Source organism: Denticeps clupeoides, chromosome 6 (genome assembly GCF_900700375.1).
Source record: "Denticeps clupeoides chromosome 6, fDenClu1.1, whole genome shotgun sequence".
NCBI classification, from domain to species: Eukaryota; Metazoa; Chordata; class Actinopteri; order Clupeiformes; family Denticipitidae; genus Denticeps; species Denticeps clupeoides.
This window is the reverse complement of record NC_041712.1, coordinates 1-26,754: the sequence shown is the minus strand read 5'-3', so window position 1 is coordinate 26,754 and position 26,754 is coordinate 1. Positions and strand designations below refer to the sequence as shown.

The following is a 26,754-nucleotide window of genomic DNA, read 5'->3' as shown; positions in this document are numbered from 1 at the left end:
CGATAGTGTGTCGGGAATACCTTGTATAAAATTAATATTCCTAATTTTTAACAACTCGTCATAAAGAGGTTGCCAGCAGTCGTAAATGTAGACAATGTTTTCAATCGTTGTAGATATTAAGCGGTCGGCATCGGCTATTAACGCTTTCACAAAAAACGTTTTTCCAGAGTTTGATGGTCCGCTTACTATACACGAGAACGGATGTTGCAATCTGAGATCGAATCCTGAGATGATACACATAAATTTTTATTGTAGAAAATAACACACATGCATATAATAGCATAAAAATACAAATATAAATATACAAATGTCACAGACATTGAAAAAATCACACATATGCAAATAATGCAAACATCCATATATACAATATGTTACAAACATGTTGAAAATCACACAGATACAAATAATAGAAAACTGTACATATATACAGATGTTACAGACATAATGATAAAAAAAAAAAAAATGTTTTATTTACATATTTACCTGTGACATCTCTCAAAGTCATCTTGTGTCAATACCCATAGGGGAGCGTCGTAAAGTCTGGGAGCAGGACTCGTTTGTTGTACACAACTTTGAACCTTTTGACATCTGATTTGTTATGTAATGTGAGGTGTCTTTTATTCCTGGTAATTGTGTTTGTGCGTGTTAAAACATGTTGCGACCGGTCTCTATCTATTACATAGCTGTTAACCAAATCAACCAGAGAGCGTAGATTTACAGCTTTTGAATTTTCAGCATTGAGAGTGATACCCTTGGCCTTCATGGATGTCTTACCGTTAGCGGTGATGTAACCATATGTTTTCGGACCGCCTGAACAAAATTCTGTAATGTAATCCCCGGGGCCTACCTCGTCAGTAAGATCGCCCAGATATGGACCTAGGGGTGGCTCCCAGTCACCATCTTTTGAGACAAAGATTAGACTGTCTGTGTCGCTGTACAGCAGCCGATCACCCAATTTCTCCATCACAGAATATAATTCTAGGCGTGCATGAGCAGTTGTAAACGCTCCAAGAAACACATTAATGTCACGCATTTGAGCGCCATAACCGTCTGCATAACGCCACTGAACCAATGCCACTTCGTCCGAGACAAATGCAAAATGTGTGATTTCACGACCGCCCCCAAAAATGTATCGCGAAAAGTCGTCAGGATCTTTCAACAACTCTGTGTATGGAAGGTTTTCCCGCATTGAAAATCGGCCCCAAAGTGAATTCAATAGGAGTTTGTTAATATTTCTCCTTGCAGGGTTTGAACAGATTTTTTCAGGATTCAGACGGATACCCTGTTTTTGAAAATAATCTTCAATGTAGGCATGCTTTTCAACATCCGTCACAACCCCCGGCGGGTACCCACTGGCTTCCTGCTTGTATTGTAGAAACGTTTTCACATAATCTGCAAACAACGTTTCTGATCTTTGTTCAAAATGCCACACTTCATGAATCTCTGCCAAAACATAGCCCATCTGTACAGCTTTCATCAATTCAATGCTGACCCAACAACCCGAAAGAGATCTCTCGCCGTCAGTATGAGTACATGGTGACGCTTGATTCTCAAGATGACAACATGTTCTACAAAGCGGGAACATTAGTTTGCCGCCGCATCGGTATGGCAACACAGGGTGTAAGAGACCACGTGGCGGGTACACCGTTGCTTTAACCAACCCATAGTAATTTTCGAGACTATCAAAGTCTTTCAAAATGATCTGTGGGTGGCCGGTCGGATATTCCTTTGATGATTGACAAAACGGGTAGAGACTGGTGAAATCAAAGTAACGAATTTTTTCACCGTCCGATGTTTTGTGATAGAGTTTGTACGCATTCGTTCGACCGCCAAAGAGGCTGTCTCTCGGCTTTAGACGACTGGGGTGTGCATATGTTGACATGAACTCTATGACTGATGGTTCGACCTGTTTTAAACGACGCCACTGGCACTCCCACATAACTTCGACTTTTAAGCCGTACACCTTGGTGAGGGTTTCAATCTTATCATCAAATTGCCTTCTTAAAACACTGTACGGGAGCCTTGACAAAGGATGAGTCTGGGTGGGTGTGTATTTACAATCATGTCCGTGATGCATACACCCATTAAATTCTAAACCGTATTTACGACCATTTTTTTCATAATAGCCGTCAAGACAGTATTTCCCAACCACAACCTCACCCTCTGTCAGAGCGTGTTGGATGTACACATGCCTGGTTGTTTTGACATATTCCAGCCATTCGATGCTAATGTCTGAAAATGCCTTGTTTTGGCTTGTGTACGCGTTGTTATGTGTAAGAGCGAGTGTATCACGCGGTAGGTAGTGTGTTTTGTATACAGCCATGCAGCACGATGCCAACGTGGTTTGACCAAAAGGGTCTAGACCCGTGCATTCTATGAACTCGTCACGGTATTTCAGACACGCCTCTCTTAACAGCACGACGTCGTTTCGACCGTAGAAACGGAGTTCCTTCTGAAAATCAAAAACACCGCACGCTGATTCGTTGTACCAGTCATCAAATTCACGTCTGCCAGCATTGGACATGTTGTCATATCCATAAAAGGTCTTATCCGGGTATGGGCCTATGTAATGGCTGTTTGAGCGTGTGTTAAACTTGTGTGGGAAATAACCCTTTTCTGTGGTGGTGAGATTTAACGCAGCTGTTGTTTTTGCCAGACTCATCGGTAGAAAAGAATAGCTGTCGATAAAACGCTGTTTAAAACATGCATCATACATGAATATCAGACGGCATCCAGTCATTGTCACATCTAGTTTGATCCCGTTTTTGGAGTAATATTCCAAAAGTATGAAATTATCAAACCCTGCAGCGTTGTGTGCTAAAAATGTGAAACCGTTGAACCTCGGTCGACGGAGCCAATTCACAAATTCACGCACACACCCGTCACCCTCAGCCGTGAACTCCACACCTGTAAATGTAATTGCGCAAACAAAATTTGCATGATGTTTGCCGTTCTCGAAACGTGTTTCAAAATCAAAAAAAATGTAGCGGTTGTTTGTCTCCTTCAATCTAATGGGTTGTATGAAGCATTCATGCTTAGCGTCTGGAATCAGTTCTTCACGACAATGAACACAGTGTGGTGTCGGACACGTGTGTGGTTTGGGTTTTTTAACACTAACGTGGTAACGCCTGTTACAATTCTTACAAAATTTTGTAAGATCACAATTTGACGCCACCACGCCAGGATCGCTCTTCATAGGACGCGGCTGTTTATGTTTGTCAAAACAAAAATCAGACTTGCAAAACCTCCCACAAGACGAGCAATATCTCGAACCTGTGACCCTTGAAGGGCAGCCGGGGTCGTTACAAACATCACACCTGTATTTGCAACCATGCTCTCGGAACGAAGTGTAACCGGCATAGCAGAATTCACAGACATACGGCACCCCCATGAACGCCTTGAGGTTTAATATTCCGTAGTAATGGCTGTCGTGTATGTATAAAAAGGCTGTTTTTGTATGCGGTACAGTGCTAGTTTGAAATTTCTGCAACACCCCTACGTCTGATCTGTAAAAGATCACAATCTTGATGTCCAATAAGCTCTCAAATTTTGGAACATCATTAAAGCCGACTTTATGGTGAATAGGTAGCCCACACCGTGTCTGAAATGTGGCAGCCAATTTTTCTAAATAAGCTGTTGGTTTCTCAGGGTTTACAAAATTTGCCAGGCATATCGCGAAGCACAATTGGTTTGTAACATTAACGGGGCAGAATAGATTCATCCTGTTCTTGCTTATTATCTGATCATGAGCCAAATCACGCAATTTACGCCGTGCGCCCCCATCACGACCTCTAGCGATTGAAACAGTCAGGTGTAGTGTCTCATCGCACATGATTTTTTTATTGCTTTGGATTATTTTTTCGATGGCGTCCATCAGAATTTCATACGAATGGTTATTCGCGGGTGAAAGGATCGCATTAACATCTGAAACCAGGGTATCGCCACTCAGTGTGACGTCGAAAACACCGCTCTGTCCGGCCAGTGTGTGTGAGAATTTTACGATGTCTTTGAATACATCGTGGATGTGTGAAATATATGATGTTATGTCGCTGCTCGAAACGGATCTGAAATTAATATCACGACGCAGTACCACCCCATTGAACCGTGGTTTAGGTGTAACATGATACCCGTCTATCACAGCATGCCTTATCGACCCTTCTTCTAAGGATACTGGATCAGATTCAGCACCACAACCATTTTGAATTTGATGTAAAACATTATTAAACATCTCAATTTCCCCCCATGTCTCGATGTTTAACATGTCGTGTAGTGTTTTATTAAAATTGTCCACTGCATCACCACCAATACATTGACGTTTAGACGGCTCCATTATGGTTGACAACAAGGTTTAAAACACCCCTTACACACGTGAAATGCCACTTAAACGCAACAAAACCGTTGATAACGATGACCAATCGACACGCTTCAGATCTGATGTATGTTCTACAGCTTTGGCTATAATCCCCACAGTACTAATCAACTTTTCTTGCAAGTCATACACCTTAACAATGTTATCTAATACCTGTTTAAGGCATACACAGCATTCAGAATGATTAGAAAACCGCCGGTACCTCTGTGGGTCGATGTGGTTTGGTTCTGTTTGCGTAGCGATGTCTGATCTGGCAAAATCTACAGCATCCCACGCTTTGTAATCCGCGTTGGTCCAATCGGTGACAAAGTCGAGATCAACGTTTACGGGGATTCTACCTGTAACAAAATCACACGATGTTAAAATTAATATTTCATTAAAATAACGATTGCGTTAAAACCATGTAAATACACACCTTCTGGCTTTTCCGGGAGCTTGAAAGCTGTTTTCGTCTTCTTTCCTGATAGTTTTATCAAACCTGATTGTCAATATTTTATTAAAATAATAATAAATTGTGTTAAAACATATGTAATACACACCTTGCGGCTTTTTCACCATATGTTTTTGTGCCTTTTCCACGCACAGATCCACCACGGGAGCTAGGTGCTTGCGTTTGCGTGTAGCCTTCCGACCTGACGGCTTGTCGACCCCTGTATTATCAACGCGTGGCTTAGGAATGGTGTCCACTAGTTGTCTGATGGTTGCTGTACAGAACGAGAGATATTACAATCACAACCATATGATGAAAATTTCATAAAAACCGTATTAGATAGTCATAAATATATTACCTAAACTGTCGGCTGAGCATCCAACATCCGCGGTTACAACGTTGTAATTTGGATAATGTTCTGCTATTAGAATGCATACACGGTCAAAAACACACACTCACAACTATGTAGTGGTATTATTATTAGTAGGATCTGTGGTTTTTACAATTACCTTGGTATGAAATTTGTGGTTCAGAATCACCCGCACCAAAACCCTCGGTCCATAGACTTTCGAACCCCGGTGTTTCAAAACACGCCAGGTTTGATGGTCCTTCGAGTGGTTCTACAGAAAAGTTACACCTATTAACAAATAAATAAATAAACACACGCATACGTTGTAACAAGACTTATAGTTTATGTGTTATGAAAAACTTACTGAGAGTCCATAGCCGGTGATGATCCTTGTGATGTCGAACAGTTGAATGAAGACCTCGTGGGCCTCTCTTGTTAAATAGGCCTCTGTGTGTGTGTGTGCGCGCGTGAGATTTGTAAGGTCCCACGTGATTCGGTGTTTGCGAGAATGGTGAAACCAGATGACTCTCGTTGTAAACATATGGTGCGTTAGTTGTTAAAATATTGTTGGAGGATGTGCTAGGGTCTGTGTGTGTGTGTGTGTGTGTGTGTGTGTGTGTGTGTGTGTGTGTGTGTGTGTGTGTGTCAATATGAGACTCTGCTAGGTGTCGGGGAAGAATGTGTGATGAACCCGGGGAGGGATGTGCGTGGGGAAAGGGATGTCATTGGGAGAAATGGGGCATAAGCCATCAGCAATGGCCGTAGTTGTAAATAAGTGATAAGAAATCTGTTTTAAAAGTTAGTCTAAGTGTATATGACATCTGTAATGCGTCACATGGGAGAGAGCGATAGAGTGGGGCCTGAAGGTGCTGTGATACTTCCTACATACAAAATGGGGTTCTACCATATTTCAGTCAGTATATGAATAGAGTATGCGTTTGTATTTTTAAAATAAGTCTGTGTAAGTATTGTGTTTAAACGTGTTAAACACTGAAACAGTAGTTGAGTAAAACCATACACTTAAAAATAAGGTTTCTGTTTTAAAAGAAAGTTCTAAGGGGTGTGTGATATTTGTAAAAGGTCACACGTTGATTCGGCGTTTGCGAGAATGGTGGAACCAGATGACTCTCGTTGTAAAAACATATGGTGCGTTAGGTGTTAAAAAGATTGTTGGAGGATGTGCTAGGGTCTGTGTGTGTGTGTGTGTGTGTGTGTGTGTGTGTGTGTGTGTGTGTGTGTGTGTGTGTGTGTGTGTGTGTGGGTGAGGGAAATCATAAAACGGTTTCATTTATTTTAACAGTAGGGGTATGAAATTAACATTGTTTGAAGGCAAATAGTTTTCTTTAACTAGAAACAGTTTTTAAAAAACATATATCATTTAAATAAGGTTTCTGTTTTGGTCTGTGTGTGTGTGTGTGTGTGTGTGTGTGTGTGTGGGTGTGTGTGTGTGTGTGTGTGTGTGTGTGTGTCAATATGAGACTCTGCAAGGTGTCGGGGAAGAATGTGTGATGAACCCGGGAAGGGAAGTGCATGGGGAAAGGGATGTCGTTGGGAGAAATGGGGCATAAGCCATCAGCAATGGCCGTAGTTGTAAACATGTGATAAGAAATCTGTTTTAAAAGTTAGTCTAAGTGTATATGACATCTGTAATGCGACACATGGGAGAGAGCGATAGAGTATGTCCTGAGGGTGCTGTGATGCTTCCTACATACAAAATGGGGGTTCTACCATATTCAGTCAGTATATGAATAGAGTATGCGTTTGTATTTTTAAAATAAGTCTGTGTAAGTATTGTGTTTAAACGTGTTAAACACTGAAACAGTAGTTGAGTAAAACCATACACTTAAAAATAAGGTTTCTGTTTTAAAAGAAAGTTCTAAGGGGTGTGTGATATTTGTAAAAGGTCACACGTTGATTCAGCGTTTGCGAGAATGGTGGAACCAGATGACTCTCGTTGTAAAAACATATGGTGCGTTAGGTGTTAAAAAGATTGTTGGAGGATGTGCTAGGTCTGTGTGTGTGTGTGTGTGTGTGTGTGTGTGGGTGAGGGAAATCATAAAACGGTTTCATTTATTTTAACAGTAGGGGTATGAAATTAACATTGTTTGAAGCCAAAATAGTTTTTCTTTAACTAGAAACAGTTTTTAAAACATATATCATTTAAATAAGGTTTCTGTTTTAAAAGAACGTTCTAAGGTGTGTGTGAGATTTGTAAGTCACACGTGATTCAGTGTTTGCGAGAAAGAGGTAATGGCATGCTGGCTTATAACACCTCCACAACAGCCATAGTTTGTAAACAAGTGGTAAGACATCTGTTTTTAAAAAACCTGTCTAAGTGTTTATGTAAGAATGGACATCGCGGGAACATACTTGTCTTACATAACAGATGTCCGAAGGGGGAAGGATGGAAGGAGGTCATAAATTACGCGCAGGGTCCGATGGAGAAGGCAGAAAAGGGAGAAGGCCATAAATTACGCGCACTGTGTCCAGTGTCCAGTGGAGAAGGGGAGAATGTAGAAGGGTAGATGGTCATAAATAACGCGCTTTTTCCTCATACAGATATGTCATCAATCATTTTTGACATAAAGTATATAATTATTACTACTTCCATCATAATTTGACAGTAAAGCGGGAGTTTTCACTCTTTGATATGTGTTCAAGCCCCTTTGGTTTAAAGTTCAAGATTTTCAAGCAGAGTTTGCTTACGGACATACCAGCTGAAAATTGCCCAATCTTGTCTGATCTCAGAAGCTAAGAAGGCTTGGGCCTGGTTAGTACTTGGATGGGAGACTATGTGGGAATGCCATGTGCTGTAAGCTTTAACTATTGTAAAACTTTTAAAATGAAAGTATTTACATTACTTTGTTAACTTTTTTTAAAAGTAAGTTAAGGGGTATTTTCTTTCTTTGATATGTTTTCCCGCCTTTTTTCTTTTTTTTTTTTTTTTTTTTTTTTTTAACCTCCCTTCAGGTTTCTTTGTCTGTGTGTGCTCTACAATGATCATTCACAGGCTTGGCTATGGAGTGGGGTGGAGCTGAATCGATTAGGTGGGGTTTTCCAGCCCTCGGCCTTAAGGTGCTACGCACCCTGATGTCAGTTTAATATCTGATACGTCATATTAAGCGGATTTTTAGAACAGGGAGTCGGCAATAGGGCCTGCTCCATCCGCTCCATTCATCGACCCAGTATTGCATTGCCTCTAGAAGGTGTGCACTTTGTTTGTTGTATTGCAAATAAAAGCTTACCACTCCAACTTTTTGCCTTTTCTCCATCATAATTTGACAGTAAAGCGGAGTTTACACTCTTTGATATGTGTTCAAGCCCGTTTGGTTTAAAGTTCAAGATTTTCAAGCAGAGTTTGTGTACGGACAAACCAGCTGAAGAATGCCCAATCTTGTCTGATCTCAGAAGCTAAGAAGGCTTGGGCCTGGTTAGTACTTGGATGGGAGACTACCTGGGACTACCAGGTGCTGTAAGCTTTAACTATTGAACATTTTTTAAAATAAAAGTATTTACATGGCTTTGTTAGCTTTTTTTACCTTTTCTCCATCATAATTTGACAGTAAAGCGGGAGTTTACACTCTTTGATATGTGTTCAAGCCCCTTTGGCTTAAAGTTCAAGATTTTCAAGCAGAGTTTGTGTATGGACAAACCAGCTGAAGAATGCCCAATCTTGTCTGATCTTAGAAGCTAAGAAGGCTTGGGCCTGGTTGGTACTTGGATGGGAGACTACCTGGGAATACCAGGTGCTGTAAGCTTTAACTATTGAAAAACTTTTAAAATGAAAGTATTTACATGGCTTTGTTAGCTTTTTTTGCCTTTTCTCCATCATAATTTGACAGTAAAGCGGGAGTTTTCACTCTTTGATATGTGTTCAAGCCCCTTTGGTTTAAAGTTCAAGATTTTCAAGCAGAGTTTGCTTACAGACATACCAGCTGAAAATTGCCCAATCTTGTCTGATCTCAGAAGCTAAGAAGGCTTGGGCCTGGTTAGTACTTGGATGGGAGACTATGTGGGAATGCCATGTGCTGTAAGCTTTAACTATTGTAAAACTTTTAAAATGAAAGTATTTACATTACTTTGTTAACTTTTTTTAAAAGTAAGTTAAGGGGTATTTTCTTTCTTTGATATGTTTTCCCGCCTTTTTTCTTTTTTTTTTTTTTTTAACCTCCCTTCAGGTTTCTTTGTCTGTGTGTGCTCTACAACGATCATTCACAGGCTTGGCTATGGAGTGGGGTGGAGCTGAATCGATTAGGTGGGGTTTTCCAGCCCTCGGCCTTAAGGTGCTACGCACCCTGATGTCAGTTTAATATCTGATACGTCATATTAAGCGGATTTTTAGAACAGGGAGTCGGCAATAGGGCCTGCTCCATCCGCTCCATTCATCGACCCAGTATTGCATTGCCTCTAGAAGGTGTGCACTTTGTTTGTTGTATTGCAAATAAAAGCTTACCACTCCAACTTTTTGCCTTTTCTCCATCATAATTTGACAGTAAAGCGGAGTTTACACTCTTTGATATGTTTTCAAGCCCCTTTGGTTTAAAGTTCAAGATTTTCAAGCAGAGTTTGTGTACAGAAAAGCCAGCTGAAGAATGCCCAATCTTGTCTGATCTCAGAAGATAAGAAGGCTTGGGCCTGGGTAGTACTTGTATGGGAGACTACCTGGGAATACCAGGTGCTGTAATCTTTAACTATTGAAAAACTTTTAAAATGAAAGTGTTTACATGGCTTTGTTAGCTTTTTTTGCCTTTTCTCCATCATAATTTGACAGTAAAGCGGGAGTTTTCACTCTTTGATATGTGTTCAAGCCCCTTTGGTTTAAAGTTCAAGATTTTCAAGCAGAGTTTGTGTACGGACAAACCAGCTGAAGAATGCCCAATCTTGTCAGATCTCAGAAGCTAAGAAGGCTTGGGCCTGGCTAGTACTTGGATGGGAGACTACCTGGGAATACCAGGTGCTGTAAGCTTTAACTATTGAAAAACTCTTAAAATGAAAGTATTTACATGGCTTTGTTAGCTTTTTTTGCCTTTTCTCCATCATAATTTGACAGTAAAGCGGGAGTTTTCACTCTTTGATATGTGTTCAAGCCCCTTTGGTTTAAAGTTCAAGATTTTCAAGCAGAGTTTGTGTACAGACAAACCAGCTGAAGAATGCCCAATCTTGTCTGATCTCAGAAGCTAAGAAGGCTTGGGCCTGGTTAGTACTTGGATGTGAGACTACCTGGGAATGCCAGGAGATGTAAGCTTTACCTATTGAAAAACTTTTAAAATGAAAGTATTTACATGGCTTTCTTAGCTTTTTTTGCCTTTTCTCCATCATAATATGACAGTAAAGCGGGAGTTTTCACTCTTTGATATGTGTTCAAGCCCCTTTGGTTTAAAGTTCAAGATTTTCAAGCAGAGTTTGTGTACAGAAAAACCAGCTGAAGAATGCCCAATCTTGTCTGATCTCAGAAGATAAGAAGGCTTGGGCCTGGGTAGTACTTGGATGGGAGACTACCTGGGAATACCAGGTCCTGTAATCTTTAACTATTGAAAAACTTTTAAAATGAAAGTGTTTACATGGCTTTGTTAGCCTTTTTTGCCTTTTCTCCATCATAATTTGACAGTAAAGCGGGAGTTTTCACTCTTTGATATGTGTTCAAGCCCCATTGGTTTAAAGTTCAAGATTTTCAAGCAGAGTTTGTGTACGGACAAACAAGCTGAAGAATGCCCAATCTTGTCTGATCTCAGAAGCTAAGAAGGCTTGGGCCTGGTTAGTACTTGGATGGGAGACTACCTGGGAATACCAGGTGCTGTATCTTTAACTATTGAAAAACTTTTAAAATGAAAGTATTTACATGGCTTTGTTAGCTTTTTTTGCCTTTTCTCCATCATAATTTGACAGTAAAGCGAGAGTTTTCACTCTTTGATATGTGTTCAAGCCTCTTTGGTGTAAAGTTCAAGATTTTCAAGCAGAGATTGTGTACAGACAAACCAGCTGAAGAATGCCCAGTTTTGTCTGATCTCAGAAGCTAAGAAGGCTTGGGCCTGGTTAGTACTTGGATGGGAGACTATGTGGGAATGCCAGGTGCTGTAAGCTTTAACTATTGTAAAATTTTTAAAATAAAAAAGTATTTACATCACTTTGTTAACTTTTTTTTAAGGTAGGTTAAGAGGTATTTTCTTTCTTTGATATGTTTTCCCGCCTTTTTTCTTTTTTTTTTTAAACTTCTCTTCAGGTTTCTTTGTCTGTGCGTGCTCTACAACGATCATTCACAGGCTTGGCTATGGAGTGGGGTGGAGCTGAATCGATTAGGTGGGGTTTTCCAGCCCTCGGCCTTAAGGAGCTACGCACCCTGATGTCAATTTAATATCTGATACGTCATATTAAGCGGATTTTTAGAACAGGGAGTCGGCAATAGGGCCTGCTCCATCCGCTCCATTCATCGACCCAGTATTGCATTGCCTCTAGAAGGTGTGCACTTTATTTGTTGTATTGCAAATAAAAGCTTACCACTCCAAATTTTTTGCTTTTTCTCCATCATAATTTGACAGTAAAGCAGGAGTTTTCACTCTTTGATATGTGTTCACGCCCCTTTTGGTTTAAAGTTCAAGATTTTCAAGCATATTTTGTGTACAGACAAACCAGCTGAAGAATGCCCAATCTTGTCTGATCTCAGAAGCTAAGAAGGCTCTGGCCTGGTTAGTACTTGGATGGGAGACTACCTGGGAATACCAGGTGCTGTAAGCTTTACCTAATGAAAAACTTTTAAAATGAAAGTATTTACATGGCTTTGTTAGCTTTTTTTGCCTTTTCTCCATCATAATTTGACAGTAAAGCGGGAGTTTTCACTCTTTGATATGTGTTCAAGTCCCTTTGGTTTAAAGTTCAAGATTTTCAAGCAGAGTTTGTGTACAGACAAACCAGCTGAAGAATGCCCAATCTTGTCTGATCTCAGAAGCTAAGAAGGCTCTGGCCTGGTTAGTACTTGGATGGGAGACTACCTGGGAATACCAGGTGCTGTAATCTTTAACTATTGAAAAACTTTTAAAATGAAAGTATTTACATGGCTTTGTTAGCTTTTTTGCCTTTTCTCCATCATAATTTGACAGTAAAGCGGGAGTTTTCACTCTTTGTTATGTGTTCAAGCCCCTTTGGTTTAAAGTTCAAGATTTTCAAGCAGAGTTTGTGTATGGACAAACCAGCTGAAGAATGCCCAATCTTGTCTGATCTCAGAAGCTAAGAAGGCTTGGCCCTGGTTAGTACTTGGATGGGAGACTACGTGGGAATGCCAGGTGCTGTAAGTATTAACTATTGTAAAATTTTTAAAATGAAAGTATTTACATCACTTTGTTAACTTTTTTTTAAGGTAGGTTAAGAGTTTTTTTTTTTTTTTGATAGGTTTTCCCTCCTTTTTTCTTTTTTTTTTTTTTTTTTAAACTTCTCTTCAGGTTTCTTTGTCTGTGCGTGCTCTACAACGATCATTCACAGGCTTGGCTATGGAGTGGGGTGGAGCTGAATCGATTAGGTGGGGTTTTCCAGCCCTCGGCCTTAAGGTGCTACGCATCCTGATGTCAATTTAATATCTGATACGTCATATTAAGCGGATTTTTAGAACAGGCAGTCGGCAATAGTTCCTGCTCCATCCGCTCCATTCATCGACCCAGTATTGCATTGCCTCTAGAAGGTGTGCACTTTATTTGTTGTATTGCAAATAAAAGCTTACCACTCCAACTTTTTGCTTTTTCTCCATCATAATTTGACAGTAAAACGGGAGTTTTCACTCTTTGTTATGTGTTCAAGCCCCTTTGGTTCAAAGTTCAAGATTTTCAAGCAGAGTTTGTGTACAGACAAACCAGCTGAAGAATGCCCAATCTTGTCTGATCTCAGAAGCGAAGAAGGCTTGGGCCTGGTTAGTACTTGGATGGGAGACTACCTGGGAATACCAGGTGCTGTAAGCTTTACCTATTGAAAAACTTTTAAAATGAAAGTATTTACATGGCTTTGTTAGCTTTTTTTGCCTTTTCTCCATCATAATTTGACATTAAAGAGGGAGTTTTCACTCTTTGATATGTGTTCAAGCCATTTTGGTTTAAAGTTCAAGATTTTCAAGCAGAGTTTGTGTACAGACAAACCAGCTGAAGAATGCCCAATCTTGTCTGATCTCAAAATCTAAGAAGGCTCTGGCCTGGTTAGTACTTGGATGGGAGACTACCTGGGAATACCAGGTGCTGTAATCTTTAACTATTGAAAAACTTTTAAAATGAAAGTATTTACATGGCGTTGTTAGCTTTTTTTGCCTTTTCTCCATCATAATTTGACAGTAAAGCGGGAGTTTTCACTCTTTGATATGTGTTCAAGCCCCTTTGGTTTAAAGTTCAAGATTTTCAAGCAGAGTTTGTGTACAGACAAACCAGCTGAAGAATGCCCAATCTTGTCTGATCTCAGAAGCTAAGAAGGCTTGGGCCTGGTTAGTACTTGGATGGGAGACTACCTGGGAATACCAGGTGCTGTAAGCTTTAACTATTGAAAAACTTTTAAAATGAAAGTATTTACATGGCTTTGTTAGCTTTTTTTGCCTTTTCTCCATCATAATTTGACAGTAAAGCGGGAGTTTTCACTCTTTGATATGTGTTCAAGCCCCTTTGGTTTAAAGTTCAAGATTTTCAAGCAGAGTTTGTGTACAGACAAACCAGCTGAAGAATGCCCAATCTTGTTTGATCTCAGAAGCTAAGAAGGCTCTGGCCTGGTTAGTACTTGGATGGGAGACTAACTGGGAATACTAGGTGCTGTAATCTTTAACTATTGAAAAACTTTTAAAATGAAAGTATTTACATGGCGTTGTTAGCTTTTTTTGCCTTTTCTCCATCATAATTTGACAGTAAAGCGGGAGTTTTCACTCTTTGATATGTGTTCAAGCAACTTTGGTTTAAAGTTCAAGATTTTCAAGCAGAGTTTGTGTACGGATAAACCAGTTGAAGAATGCCCAATCTTGTCTGATCTCAGAAACTAAGAATGCTTGGGCCTGGCTAGTACTTGGATGGGAGACTACCTGGGAATACCAGGTGCTGTAAGCTTTAACTATTGAAAAACTTTTAAAATGAAAGTATTTACATGGCTTTGTTAGCTTTTTTTGCTTTTTCTCCATCATAATTTGAAAGTAAAGCGAGAGTTTTCACTCTTTGATATGTGTTCAAGCCCCTTTGGTTTAAAGTTCAAGATTTTCAAGCAGAGTTTGTGTACGGACAAACCAGCTGAAGAATGCCCAATCTTGTCAGATCTCAGAAGCTAAGAAGGCTTGGGCCTGGCTAGTACTTGGATGGGAGACTACCTGGGAATACCAGGTGCTGTAAGCTTTAACTATTGAAAAACTCTTAAAATGAAAGTATTTACATGGCTTTGTTAGCTTTTTTTGCCTTTTCTCCATCATAATTTGACAGTAAAGCGGGAGTTTTCACTCTTTGATATGTGTTCAAGCCCCTTTGGTTTAAAGTTCAAGATTTTCAAGCAGAGTTTGTGTACAGACAAACCAGCTGAAGAATGCCCAATCTTGTCTGATCTCAGAAGCTAAGAAGGCTTGGGCCTGATTAGTACTTGGATGGGAGACTGCCTGGGAATGCCAGGAGATGTAAGCTTTACCTATTGAAAAACTTTTAAAATGAAAGTATTTACATGGCTTTCTTAGCTTTTTTTGCCTTTTCTCCATCATAATATGACAGTAAAGCGGGAGTTTTCACTCTTTGATATGTGTTCAAGCCCCTTTGGTTTAAAGTTCAAGATTTTCAAGCAGAGTTTGTGTACAGACAAACCAGCTGAAGAATGCCCAATCTTGTTTGATCTCAGAAGCTAAGAAGGCTCTGGCCTGGTTAGTACTTGGATGGGAGACTACCTGGGAATACCAGGTGCTGTAATCTTTAACTATTGAAAAACTTTTAAAATGAAAGTATTTACATGGCGTTGTTAGCTTTTTTTGCCTTTTTTTCATCATAATTTGACATTAAAGCGGGAGTTTTCACTCTTTGATATGTGTTCAAGCCCCTTTGGTTTAAAGTTCAAGATTTTCAAGCAGAGTTTGTGTACGGACAAACCAGCTGAAGAATGCCCAGTCTTGTCTGATCTCAGAAGCTAAGACGGCTTGGGCCTGGTTAGTACTTGGATGGGAGACTACGTGGGAATGCCAGGTGCTGTAAGCTTTAACTATTGTAAAACTTTTAAAATGAAAGTATTTACATCACTTTGTTAACTTTTTTTTTAAAGTAGGTTAAGAGGTATTTTCTTTCTTTGATATGTTTTCCCGCCTTTTTTCTTTTTTTTTTTTTTTTTATCTTCTCTTCAGGTTTCTTTTTCTGTGCGTGCTCTACAACGATCATTCACAGGCTTGGCTATGGAGTGGGGTGGAGCTGAATCGATTAGGTGGGGTTTTCCAGCCCCCGACCTTAAGGTGCTACGCACCCTGATGTCAATTTAATATGTGATACGTCATATTAAGCGGATTTTTAGAAAAGGGAGTCGGCAATAGGGCCTGCTCCATCCGCTCCATTCAACGACCCTGTATTGCATTGCCTCTAGAAGGTGAGCACTTTATTTGTTGTATTGCAAATAAAAGCTTACCACTCCAACTTTTTGCTTTTTTCCATCATAATTTGACAGTAAAGCGGGAGTTTTCACTCTTTGATATGTGTTCAAGCCCCTTTGGTTTAAAGTTCAAGATTTTCAAGCAGAGTTTGTGTACAGACAAACCAGCTGAAGAATGCCCAATCTTGTCTGATCTAAGAAGGCTTGGGCCTGGTTAGTACTTGGATGGGAGACTACCTGGGAATACCAGGTGCTGTAAGCTTTAACTATTGAAAAACTTTTAAAATGAAAGTATTTACAAGGCTTTGTTAGCTTTTTTTGCCTTTTCTCCATCATAATTTGACAGTAAAGCGGGAGTTTTCACTCTTTGATATGTGTTCAAGCCCCTTTGGTTTAAAGTTCAAGATTTTCAAGCAGAGTTTGTGTACAGACAAACCAGCTGAAGAATGCCCAATCTTGTCTGATCTCAGAAGCTAAGAAGGCTTGGGCCTGGTTAGTACTTGGATGGGAGACTACCTGGGAATACCAGGTGCTGTAAGCTTTAACTATTGAAAAACTTTTAAAATGAAAGTATTTACATGACTTTGTTAGCTTTTTTTGCCTTTTCTCCATCATAATTTGACAGTAAAGCGGGAGTTTTCACTCTTTGATATGTGTTCAAGCCCCTTTGGTTTAAAGTTCAAGATTTTCAAGCAGAGTTTGTGTACAGACAAACCAGCTGAAGAATGCCCAATCTTGTTTGATCTCAGAAGCTAAGAAGGCTCTGGATTGGTTAGTACTTGGATGGGAGACTACCTGGGAATACCAGGTGCTGTAATCTTTAACTATTGAAAAACTTTTAAAATGAAAGTATTTACATGGCGTTGTTAGCTTTTTTTGCCTTTTCTCCATCATAATTTGACAGTAAAGCGGGAGTTTTCACTCTTTGATATGTGTTCAAGCCCCTTTGGTTTAAAGTTCAAGATTTTCAAGCAGAGTTTGTGTACAGACAAACCAGCTGAAGAATGTCCAATCTTGTCTGATCTCAGAAGCTAAGAAGGCTTTCGCCTGGTTAGTACTTGGATGGGAGACTACCTGGGAATACCAGGTGCTGTAAGCTTTAACTATTGAAAAACCTTTAAAATGAAAGTATTTACATGGCTTTGTTAGCTTTTTTTGCTTTTTCTCCATCATAATTTGAAAGTAAAGCGAGAGTTTTCACTCTATGATATGTGTTCAAGACCCTTTGGTTTAAAGTTCAAGATTTTCAAGCAGAGTTTGTGTACGGACAAACCAGCTGAAGAATGCCCAATCTTGTCTGATCTCAGAAGCTAAGACGGCTTGGGCCTGGTTAGTACTTGGATGGGAGACTACGTTGGAATGCCAGGTGCTGTAAGCTTTAACTATTGTAAAACTTTTAAAATGAAAGTATTTACATCACTTTGTTAACTTTTTTTTAAAGTAGGTTAAGAGGTATTTTCTTTCTTTGATATGTTTTCCCGCCTTTTTTCTTTTATTCATTTTTTTTAACTTCTCTTCAGGTTTCTTTGTCTGTGCGTGCTCTACAACGATCATTCACAGGCTATGGAGTGGGGTGGAGCTGAATCGATTAGGTGGGGTTTTCCAGCCCTCGGCCTTAAGGTGCTACGCACCCTGATGTCAATTTAATATCTGATACGTCATATTAAGCGGATTTTTAGAACAGGGAGTCGGCAATAGGGCCTGCTCCATCCGCTCCATTCATCGACCTAGTATTGCATTGCCTCTAGAAGGTGTGCACTTTATTTGTTGTATTGCAAATAAAAGCTTACCACTCCAACTTTTTGCTTTTTCTCCATCATAATTTGACAGTAAAGCGGGAGTTTTCACTCTTTGATATGTGTTCAAGCCCCTTTGGTTTAAAGTTCAAGATTTTCAAGCAGAGTTTGTGTACAGACAAACCAGCTGAAGAATGTCCAATCTTGTCTGATCTCAGAAGCTAAGAAGGCTTGGGCCTGGTTAGTACTTGGATGGGAGACTACCTGGGAATACCAGGTGCTGTAAGCTTTAACTATTGAAAAACTTTTAAAATGAAAGTATTTAATTGGCTTTGTTAGCTTTTTTTGCCTTTTCTCCATCATAATTTGACAGTAAAGCGGGAGTTTTCACTCTTTGATATGTGTTCAAGCCCCTTTGGTTTAAAGTTCAAGATTTTCAAGCAGAGTTTGTGTACAGACAAACCAGCTGAAGAATGCCCAATCTTGTTTGATCTCAGAAACTAAGAAGGCTTGGGCCTGGCTAGTACTTGGATGGGAGACTACCTGGGAATACCAGGTGCTGTAAGCTTTAACTATTGAAAAACTTTTAAAATGAAAGTATTTACATGGCTTTGTTAGCTTTTTTTGCTTTTTCTCCATCATAATTTGAAAGTAAAGCGAGAGTTTTCACTCTATGATATGTGTTCAAGACCCTTTGGTTTAAAGTTCAAGATTTTCAAGCAGAGTTTGTGTACGGACAAACCAGCTGAAGAATGCCCAATCTTGTCTGATCTCAGAAGCTAAGACGGCTTGGGCCTGGTTAGTACTTGGATGGGAGACTACGTGGGAATGCCAGGTCCTGTAAGCTTTAACTATTGTAAAACTTTTAAAATGAAAGTATTTACATCACTTTGTTAACTTTTTTTTAAAGTAGGTTAAGAGGTATTTTCTTTCTTTGATATGTTTTCCCGCCTTTTTTCTTTTATTTATTTATTTATTTTTTTTAACTTCTCTTCAGGTTTCTTTGTCTGTGCGTGCTCTACAACGATCATTCACAGGCTTGGCTATGGAGTGGGGTGGAGCTGAATCGATTAGGTGGGGTTTTCCAGCCCTCGGCCTTAAGGTGCTACGCACCCTGATGTCAATTTAATATCTGATACGTCATATTAAGCGGATTTTTAGAACAGGGAGTCGGCAATAGGGCCTGCTCCATCCGCTCCATTCATCGACCTAGTATTGCATTGCCTCTAGAAGGTGTGCACTTTATTTGTTGTATTGCAAATAAAAGCTTACCACTCCAACTTTTTGCTTTTTCTCCATCATAATTTGACAGTAAAGCGGGAGTTTTCACTCTTTGATATGTGTTCAAGCCCCTTTGGTTTAAAGTTCAAGATTTTCAAGCAGAGTTTGTGTACAGACAAACCAGCTGAAGAATGTCCAATCTTGTCTGATCTCAGAAGCTAAGAAGGCTTTCGCCTGGTTAGTACTTGGATGGGAGACTACCTGGGAATACCAGGTGCTGTAAGCTTTAACTATTGAAAAACTTTTAAAATGAAAGTATTTACATGGCTTTGTTAGCTTTTTTTGCCTTTTCTCCATTATAATTTGACAGTAAAGCGGGAGTTTTCACTCTTTGATATGTGTTCAAGCCCCTTTGGTTTAAAGTTCAAGATTTTCAAGCAGAGTATGTGTACAGACAAACCAGCTGAAGAATGACCAATCTTGTCTGATCTCAGAAGCTAAGAAGACTTGGGTCTGGTTAGTACTTGGATGGAAGACTACCTGGGAATACCAGGTGCTGTAAGCTTTAACTATTGTAAAATTTTAAAAATGAAAGTATTTACATCACTTTGTTAACTTTTTTTAAAGTAGGTTAAGAGGTATTTTCTTTCTTTGATATGTTTTCCCGCCTTTTTTCTTTTTTTTTTTTTTTTAAACTTCTCTTCAGGTTTCTTTGTCTGTGCGTGCTCTACAACGATCATTCACAGGCTTGGCTATGGAGTGGGGTGGAGCTGAATCGATTAGGTGGGGTTTTCCAGCCCTCGGCCTTAAGGTGCTCCGCACCCTGATGTCAATTTAATATCTGATACGTCATATTAAGCGGATTTTTAGAACAGGGAGTCGGCAATAGGGCCTGCTCCATCCGCTCCATTCATCGACCCAGTATTGCATTGCCTCTAGAAGGTGTGCACTTCATTTGTTGTATTGCAAATAAAAGCTTACCACTCCAACTTTTTGCTTTTTCTCCATCATAATTTGACAGTAAAGCGGGAGTTTTCACTCTTTGATATGTGTTCAAGCCCCTTTGGTTTAAAGTTCAAGATTTTCAAGCAGAGTTTGTGTACGGATAAACCAGCTGAAGAATGCCCAATCTTGTCTGATCTTAGAAGCTAAGAAGGCTTGGGCCTGGCTAGTACTTGGATGGGAGACTACCTGGGAATACCAGGTGCTGTAAGCTTTAACTATTGAAAAACTTTTAAAATGAAAGTATTTATATGGCTTTGTTAGCTTTTTTTGCTTTTTCTCCATCATAATTTGACAGTAAAGCGAGAGTTTTCACTCTTTGATATGTGTTCAAGCCCCTTTGGTTTAAAGTTCAAGATTTTCAAGCAGAGTTTGTGTACGGACAAACCAGCTGAAGAATGCCCAGTCTTGTCTGATCTCAGAAGCTAAGACGGCTTGGGCCTGGTTAGTACTTGGATGGGAGACTACGTGGGAATGCCAGGTGCTGTAAGCTTTAACTAATGTAAAATTTTAAAAATGAAAGTATTTACATCACTTTGTTAACTTTTTTTAAAGTAGGTTAAGAGGTATTTTCTTTCTTTGATATGTTTTCCTTTTTTTTTTTTAAACTTCTCTTCAGGTTTCTTCGTCTGTGCGTGCTCTACAACGATCATTCACAGGCTTGGCTATGGAGTGGGGTGGAGCTGAATCGATTAGGTGGGGTTTTCCAGCCCTCGGCCTTAAGGTGCTACGCACCCTGATGTCAATTTAATATCTGATACGTCATATTAAGCGGATTTTCAGAACAGGGAGTTGGCAATAGGGCCTGCTCCATCCGCTCCATTCATCGACCCAGTATTGCATTGCCTCTAGAAGGTGTGCACTTTATTTGTTGTATTGCAAATAAAAGCTTACCACTCCAACTTTTTGCTTTTTCTCCATCATAATTTGACAGTAAAGCAGGAGTTTTCACTCTTTGATATGTGTTCAAGCCCCTTTGGTTTAAAGTTCAAAATTTTAAAGCAGAGTTTGTGTACGGACAAACCAGCTTAAGAATGCCCAGTCTTGTCTGATCTCAGAAGCTAAGACGGCTTGGGCCTGGTTAGTACTTGGATGGGAGACTACGTGGGAATGCCAGGTGCTGTAAGCTTTAACTATTGTAAAATTTTAAAAATGAAAGTATTTACATCACTTTGTTAACTTTTTTTAAAGTAAGTTATGTAGTATTTTCTTTCTTTGATATGTTTTCCCGCCTTTTTTCTTTTTTTTTTTTTTAAACTTCTCTTCAGGTTTCTTTGTCTGTGCATGCTCTACAACGATCATTCACAGGCTTGGCTATGGAGTGGGGTGGAGCTGAATCGATTAGGTGGGGTTTTCCAGCCCTCGGCCTTAAGGTGCTACGCACCCTGATGTCAATTTAATATCTGATACGTCATATTAAGCGGATTTTTAGAACAGGGAGTCGGCAATAGGGCCTGCTCCATCCGCTCCATTCATCGACCCAGTATTGCATTGCCTCTAGAAGGTGTGCACTTCATTTGTTGTATTGCAAATAAAAGCTTACCACTCCAACTTTTTGCTCTTTCTCCATCATAATTTGACAATAAAGCGGGAGTTTTCACTCTTTGATATGTGTTCAAGCCCCTTTGGTTTAAAGTTCAAGATTTTCAAGCAGAGTTTGTGTTGAGACAAACCAGCTGAAGAATGCCCAATCTTGTCTGATCTCAGAAGCTAAGAAGGCTTGGGCCTGGTTAGTACTTGGATGGGAGACTACCTGGGAATACCAGGTGCTGTAAGCTTTACCTATTGAAAAACTTTTAAAATGAAAGTATTTACATGGCTTTGTTAGCTTTTTTTGCCTTTTCTCCATCATAATTTGACAGTAAAGCGGGAGTTTTCACTCTTTGATATGTGTTCAAGCCACTTTGGTTTAAAGTTGAAGATTTTCAAGCAGAGGTTGTGTACGGATAAACCAGCTGAAGAATGCCCAGTCTTGTCTGATCTCAGAAGCTAAGAAGGCTTGGGCCTGGTTAGAACTTGGATGGGAGACTACGTGGGAAGGCCAGGTGCTGTAAGCTTTAACTATTGTAAAACTTTTAAAATGAAAGTATTTACATCACTTTGTTAACTTTTTTTAAAGTAGGTTAAGAGGTATTTTCTTTCTTTGATATGTTTTCCCGCCTTTTTTCTTTTTTTTTTTTTTTTTTTTAACTTCTCTTCAGGTTTCTTTGTCTGTGCGTGCTCTACAACGATCATTCACAGGCTTGGCTATGGAGTGGGGTGGAGCTGAATCGATTAGGTGGGGTTTTCCAGCCCTCGGCCTTAAGGTGCTAAGCACCCTGATGTCAATTTAATATCTGATACGTCATATTAAGCGGATTTTTAGAACAGGGAGTCGGCAATAGGGCCTGCTCCATCCGCTCCATTCATCGACCCAGTATTGCATTGCCTCTAGAAGGTGTGCACTTTACTTGTTGTATTGCAAATAAAAGCTTACCACTCCAACTTTTTGCTTTTTCTCCATCAAAATTTGACAGTAAAGCGGGAGTTTTCACTCTTTGATATGTGTTCAAGCCCCTTTGGTTTAAAGTTCAAGATTTTCAAGCAGAGTTTGTGTACAGACAAACCAGCTGAAGAATGCCCAATCTTGTCTGATCTCAGAAGCTAAGAAGGCTTGGGCCTGGTTAGTACTTGGATGGGAGACTACCTTGGAATACCAGGTGCTGTAAGCTTTAACTATTGAAAAACTTTTAAAATGAAAGTATTTACATGGCTTTGTTAGCTTTTTTTGCCTTTTCTCCATCATAATTTGACAGTAAAGCGGGAGTTTTCACTCTTTGATATGTGTTCAAGGCCCTTTTGGTTTAAAGTTCAAGATTTTCAAGCAGAGTTTGTGTACAGACAAACCAGCTGAAGAATGCCCAATCTTGTCTGATCTCAGAAGCTAAGAAGGCTTGGGCCTGGTTAGTACTTGGATGGGAGACTATGTGGGAATGCCAGGTGCTGTAAGCTTTAACTATTGTAAAACTTTTAAAATGAAAGTATTTACATCACTTTGTTAACTTTTTTTTAAAGTAGGTTAAGAGGTATTTTCTTTCTTTGATATGTTTTCCCGCCTTTTTTCTTTTTTTTTTTTTTTTTTTTTTTTAAACTTCTCTTCAGGTTTCTTTGTCTGTGCGTGCTCTACAACGATCATTCACAGGCTTGGCTATGGAGCAGGGTGGAGCTGAATCGATTAGGTGGGGTTTTCCAGCCCTCGGCCTTAAGGTGCTACGAACCCTGATGTCAATTTAATATCTGATACGTCATATTAAGCGGATTTTTAGAACAGGAGTCGGCAATAGGGCCTGCTCCATCCGCTCCATTCATCGACCCAGTATTGCATTGCCTCTAGAAGGTGTGCACTTTATTTGTTGTATTGCAAATAAAAGCTTACCACTCCAACTTTTTGCTTTTTCTCCATCATAATTTGACAGTAAAGCGGGAGTTTTCACTCTTTGATATGTGTTCAAGCCCCTTTGGTTTAAAGTTCAAGATTTTCAAGCAGAGTTTGTGTACAGACAAACCAGCTGAAGAATGCCCAATCTTGTCTGATCTCAGAAGCTAAGAAGGCTTGGGCCTGGTTAGTACTTGGATGGGAGACTACCTGGGAATACCAGGTGCTGTAAGCTTTAACTATTGAAAAACTTTTAAAATGAAAGTATTTACATGGCTTTGTTAGCTTTTTTTGCCTTTTCTCCATCATAATTTGACAGTAAAGCGGGAGTTTTCACTCTTTGATATGTGTTCAAGCCCCTTTGGTTTAAAGTTGAAGATTTTCAAGCAGAGTTTGTGTACGGACAAACCAGCTGAATAATGCCCAGTCTTGTCTGATCTGAGACGCTAAGAAGGCTTGGGCCTGGTTAGAACTTGGATGGGAGACTACGTGGGAATGCCAGGTGCTGTAAGCTTTAACTATTGTAAAACTTTTAAAATGAAAGTATTTACATCACTTTGTTAACTTTTTTTAAAGTAAGTTAAGAGGTATTTTCTTTCTTTGATATGTTTTCCCGCCTTTTTTCTTTTTTTTTTTTTTTTAACTTCTCTTCAGGTTTCTTTGTCTGTGCTTGCTCTACAACGATCATTCACAGGCTTGGCTATGGAGTGGGGTGGAGCTGAATCGATTAGGTGGGGTTTTCCAGCCCTCGGCCTTAAGGTGCTACGCACCCTGATGTCAATTTAATATCTGATACGTCATATTAAGCGGATTTTTAGAACAGGGAGTCGGCAATAGGGCCTGCTCCATCCGCTCCATTCATCGACCCAGTATTGCATTGCCTCTAGAAGGTGTGCACTTTATTTGTTGTATTGCAAATAAAAGCTTACCACTCCAACTTTTTGCTTTTTCTCCATCATAATTTGACAGTAAAGCGGGAGTTTTCACTCTTTGATATGTGTTCAAGCCCCTTTGGTTTAAAGTTCAAGATTTTCAAGCAGAGTTTGTGTACAGACAAACCAGCTGAAGAATGCCCAATCTTGTCTGATCTCAGAAGCTAAGAAGGCTTGGGCCTGGTTAGTACTTGGATGGGAGACTACCTGGGAATACCAGGTGCTGTAAGCTTTAACTATTGAAAAACTTTTAAAATGAAAGTATTTACATGGCTTTGTTAGCTTTTTTTGCCTTTTCTCCATCATAATTTGACAGTAAAGCGGGAGTTTTCACTCTTTGATATGTGTTCAAGCCCCTTTGGTTTAAAGTTGAAGATTTTCAAGCAGAGTTTGTGTACGGACAAACCAGCTGAAGAATGCCCAGTCTTGTCTGATCTCAGAAGCTAAGAAGGCTTGGGCCTGGTTAGAACTTGGATGGGAGACTACGTGGGAATGCCAGGTGCTGTAAGCTTTAACTATTGTAAAACTTTTAAAATGAAAGTATTTACATCACTTTGTTAACTTTTTTTAAAGTAGGTTAAGAGGTATTTTCTTTCTTTGATATGTTTTCCCGCCTTTTTTCTTTTTTTTAACTTCTCTTCAGGTTTCTTTGTCTGTGCTTGCTCTACAACGATCATTCACAGGCTTGGCTATGGAGTGGGGTGGAGCTGAATCGATTAGGTGGGGTTTTCCAGCCCTCGGCCTTAAGGTGCTACGCACCCTGATGTCAATTTAATATCTGATACGTCATATTAAGCGGATTTTTAGAACAGGGAGTCGGCAATAGGCCCTGCTCCATCCGCTCCATTCATCGACCCAGTTTTGCATTGCCTCTAGAAGGTGTGCACTTTATTTGTTGTATTGCAAATAAAAGCTTACCACTCCAACTTTTTGCTTTTTCTCCATCATAATTTGACAGTAAAGCGGGAGTTTTCACTCTTTGATATGTGTTCAAGCCCCTTTGGTTTAAAGTTCAAGATTTTCAAGCAGAGTTTGTGTACAGACAAACCAGCTGAAGAATGCCCAATCTTGTCTGATCTCAGAAGCTAAGAAGGCTTGGGCCTGGTTAGTACTTGGATGGGAGACTACCTGGGAATACCAGGTGCTGTAAGCTTTAACTATTGAAAAACTTTTAAAATGAAAGTATTTACATGGCTTTGTTAGCTTTTTTTGCCTTTTCTCCATCATAATTTGACAGTAAAGCGGGAGTTTTCACTCTTTGATATGTGTTCAAGCCCCTTTGGTTTAAAGTTCAAGATTTTCAAGCAGAGTTTGTGTACAGGACAAACCAGCTGAAGAATGCCCAATCTTGTCTGATCTCAGAAGCTAAGAAGGCTTGGGCCTGGTTAGTACTTGGATGGGAGACTACCTGGGAATACCAGGTGCTGTAAGCTTTAACTATTGAAAAACTTTTAAAATGAAAGTATTTACATGGCTTTGTTAGCTTTTTTTGCCTTTTCTCCATCATAATTTGACAGTAAAGCGGGAGTTTTCACTCTTTGATATGTGTTCAAGCCCCTTTGGTTTAAAGTTCAAGATTTTCAAGCAGAGTTTGTGTACAGACAAACCAGCTGAAGAATGCCCAATCTTGTCTGATCTCAGAAGCTAAGAAGGCTTGGGCCTGGTTAGTACTTGGATGGGAGACTACCTGGGAATACCAGGTGCTGTAAGCTTTAACTATTGAAAAACTTTTAAAATGAAAGTATTTACATGGCTTTGTTAGCTTTTTTTGCCTTTTCTCCATCATAATTTGACAGTAAAGCGGGAGTTTTCACTCTTTGATATGTGTTCAAGCCCCTTTGGTTTAAAGTTGAAGATTTTCAAGCAGAGTTTGTGTATGGACAAACCAGCTGAATAATGCCCAGTCTTGTCTGATCTGAGACGCTAAGAAGGCTTGGGCCTGGTTAGAACTTGGATGGGAGACTACGTGGGAATGCCAGGTGCTGTAAGCTTTAACTATTGTAAAACTTTTAAAATGAAAGTATTTACATCACTTTGTTAACTTTTTTTAAAGTAGGTTAAGAGGTATTTTCTTTCTTTGATATGTTTTCCCGCCTTTTTTCTTTTTTTTTTTTTTTTTTTTTTTTAACTTCTCTTCAGGTTTCTTTGTCTGTGCTTGCTCTACAACGATCATTCACAGGCTTGGCTATGGAGTGGGGTGGAGCTGAATCTATTAGGTGGGGTTTTCCAGCCCTCGGCCTTAAGGTGCTACGCACCCTGATGTCAATTTAATATCTGATACGTCATATTAAGCGGATTTTTAGAACAGGGAGTCGGCAATAGGGCCTGCTCCATCCGCTCCATTCATCGACCCAGTATTGCATTGCCTCTAGAAGGTGTGCAATTTATTTGTTGTATTGCAAATAAAAGCTTACCACTCCAACTTTTTGCTTTTTCTCCATCATAATTTGACAGTAAAGCGGGAGTTTTCACTCTTTGATATGTGTTCAAGCCCCTTTGGTGTAAAGTTCAAGATTTTCAAGCAGAGTTTGTGTACAGACAAACCAGCTGAAGAATGCCCAATCTTGTCTGATCTCAGAAGCTAAGAAGGCTTGGTCCTGGTTAGTACTTGGATGGGAGACTACCTGGGAATACCAGGTGCTGTAAGCTCTAACTATTGAAAAACTTTTAAAATGAAAGTATTTACATGGCTTTGTTAGCTTTTTTTTGCCTTTTCTCCATCATAATTTGACAGTAAAGCGGG

The 26,754-nt window shown here is 39.7% G+C and overlaps 1 long non-coding RNA gene and 18 pseudogenes across 1 annotated transcript; 18 read left to right on the top strand and 1 right to left on the bottom strand.

Moving 5' to 3' along the window:
- Positions 1–4,428: 4,428 nt before the first annotated feature.
- Positions 4,429–5,027, bottom strand: LOC114793115 (uncharacterized). Its single transcript, XR_003750200.1, has 3 exons — positions 4,909–5,027; positions 4,785–4,829; positions 4,429–4,707 (listed from the first exon to the last, which is right to left on the bottom strand). It is a non-coding gene; the product is annotated as an uncharacterized LOC114793115 (long non-coding RNA).
- Positions 5,028–7,848: 2,821 nt separating this feature from the next.
- On the top strand, positions 7,849–7,967 carry LOC114793246 (uncharacterized; annotated as a pseudogene).
- An 820-nt stretch (positions 7,968–8,787) lies between these two features.
- On the top strand, positions 8,788–8,906 carry LOC114793268 (uncharacterized; annotated as a pseudogene).
- Positions 8,907–9,066: 160 nt separating this feature from the next.
- Positions 9,067–9,185, top strand: LOC114793262 (uncharacterized; annotated as a pseudogene).
- An 810-nt stretch (positions 9,186–9,995) lies between these two features.
- Positions 9,996–10,114, top strand: LOC114793261 (uncharacterized; annotated as a pseudogene).
- A 2,858-nt stretch (positions 10,115–12,972) lies between these two features.
- On the top strand, positions 12,973–13,091 carry LOC114793281 (uncharacterized; annotated as a pseudogene).
- A 439-nt stretch (positions 13,092–13,530) lies between these two features.
- LOC114793258 (uncharacterized) lies at positions 13,531–13,649 on the top strand (annotated as a pseudogene).
- Positions 13,650–14,367: 718 nt separating this feature from the next.
- Positions 14,368–14,486, top strand: LOC114793260 (uncharacterized; annotated as a pseudogene).
- A 718-nt stretch (positions 14,487–15,204) lies between these two features.
- On the top strand, positions 15,205–15,323 carry LOC114793266 (uncharacterized; annotated as a pseudogene).
- An 804-nt stretch (positions 15,324–16,127) lies between these two features.
- LOC114793257 (uncharacterized) lies at positions 16,128–16,246 on the top strand (annotated as a pseudogene).
- Positions 16,247–16,964: 718 nt separating this feature from the next.
- Positions 16,965–17,083, top strand: LOC114793276 (uncharacterized; annotated as a pseudogene).
- An 807-nt stretch (positions 17,084–17,890) lies between these two features.
- Positions 17,891–18,009, top strand: LOC114793280 (uncharacterized; annotated as a pseudogene).
- A 160-nt stretch (positions 18,010–18,169) lies between these two features.
- Positions 18,170–18,288, top strand: LOC114793212 (uncharacterized; annotated as a pseudogene).
- A 1,471-nt stretch (positions 18,289–19,759) lies between these two features.
- LOC114793213 (uncharacterized) lies at positions 19,760–19,878 on the top strand (annotated as a pseudogene).
- A 160-nt stretch (positions 19,879–20,038) lies between these two features.
- Positions 20,039–20,157, top strand: LOC114793265 (uncharacterized; annotated as a pseudogene).
- A 3,038-nt stretch (positions 20,158–23,195) lies between these two features.
- LOC114793256 (uncharacterized) lies at positions 23,196–23,314 on the top strand (annotated as a pseudogene).
- Positions 23,315–24,124: 810 nt separating this feature from the next.
- LOC114793254 (uncharacterized) lies at positions 24,125–24,243 on the top strand (annotated as a pseudogene).
- Positions 24,244–25,045: 802 nt separating this feature from the next.
- Positions 25,046–25,164, top strand: LOC114793253 (uncharacterized; annotated as a pseudogene).
- Positions 25,165–25,604: 440 nt separating this feature from the next.
- On the top strand, positions 25,605–25,723 carry LOC114793252 (uncharacterized; annotated as a pseudogene).
- The last annotated feature ends 1,031 nt before the right edge of the window (positions 25,724–26,754 follow it).